At 42.9% G+C, this 702-nt stretch overlaps 1 non-coding gene across 1 annotated transcript; it reads right to left on the minus strand.

The window, feature by feature from the left end:
* Positions 1-301: 301 nt before the first annotated feature.
* On the minus strand, positions 302-373 carry TRNAR-ACG. The gene has a single exon. It is a non-coding gene; the product is annotated as a tRNA-Arg (tRNA).
* Between the last annotated feature and the right edge of the window lie 329 nt (positions 374-702).

The raw sequence follows: 702 nt of genomic DNA on the forward strand, positions 1-702 counted from the left end.
TATTGCACCAATTCAGAAATGATGTCTCCTTTTCTCACATTTTCAGAGGACTAAATATATCAGGTATAGTGGTACATTGGCTTGCCACTGCAAATTCACTATGGTGTGGTGCTAATCTTTGTGTCTTCACATCTTTTAAACGTGTAGCCAAGGGTAGACAACAAGTAAGGGAAAGGGAAGTCGCTCAGTCTTGTCCGACTCTTTGCGACCCCATGGACTGTAGCCCACCAGGCTCCTCCATCCATGGGATTTTCCTGGCAAGAGTACTGGAGTGGGATGCCATTTCCTTCTCCAGGAGGTCTTCCCCACCCAGGAATCGAACCCGGGTCTCCTGCATCGTAGGCAGACGCTTTACCGTCTGAGCCACCAAGGAAGTCATTGTAACTACAATGTAAGACAACAAAGGTATATTTAAATTGAAGTTCATCTCATCTCCATTTCTACCTATATGGTCTAGAAAGAGAAAGCTTCAAGTTCATTTAGTTTACCAGGCATATTCTGATTTACCTGGCTCAATCAACAAGTGTGTTGCTTGTCCCTTTATCTTTTCTAATCCATTCAGGACTTGAGTAGGCAGTGGTAGGTATTAGAGGTTAATTAAATGATTTTGAGGAACATTATGGGGTATTATTCCAGAAATGCCCTGATACCTAACCTGCCATCCAATCACTGTCAACTTTGCCCCTACTTCTATGTGATTTT

This window comes from Bos indicus x Bos taurus, chromosome 4, assembly GCF_003369695.1.
Source record: "Bos indicus x Bos taurus breed Angus x Brahman F1 hybrid chromosome 4, Bos_hybrid_MaternalHap_v2.0, whole genome shotgun sequence".
In the NCBI taxonomy this organism is placed as follows: Eukaryota; Metazoa; Chordata; class Mammalia; order Artiodactyla; family Bovidae; genus Bos; species Bos indicus x Bos taurus.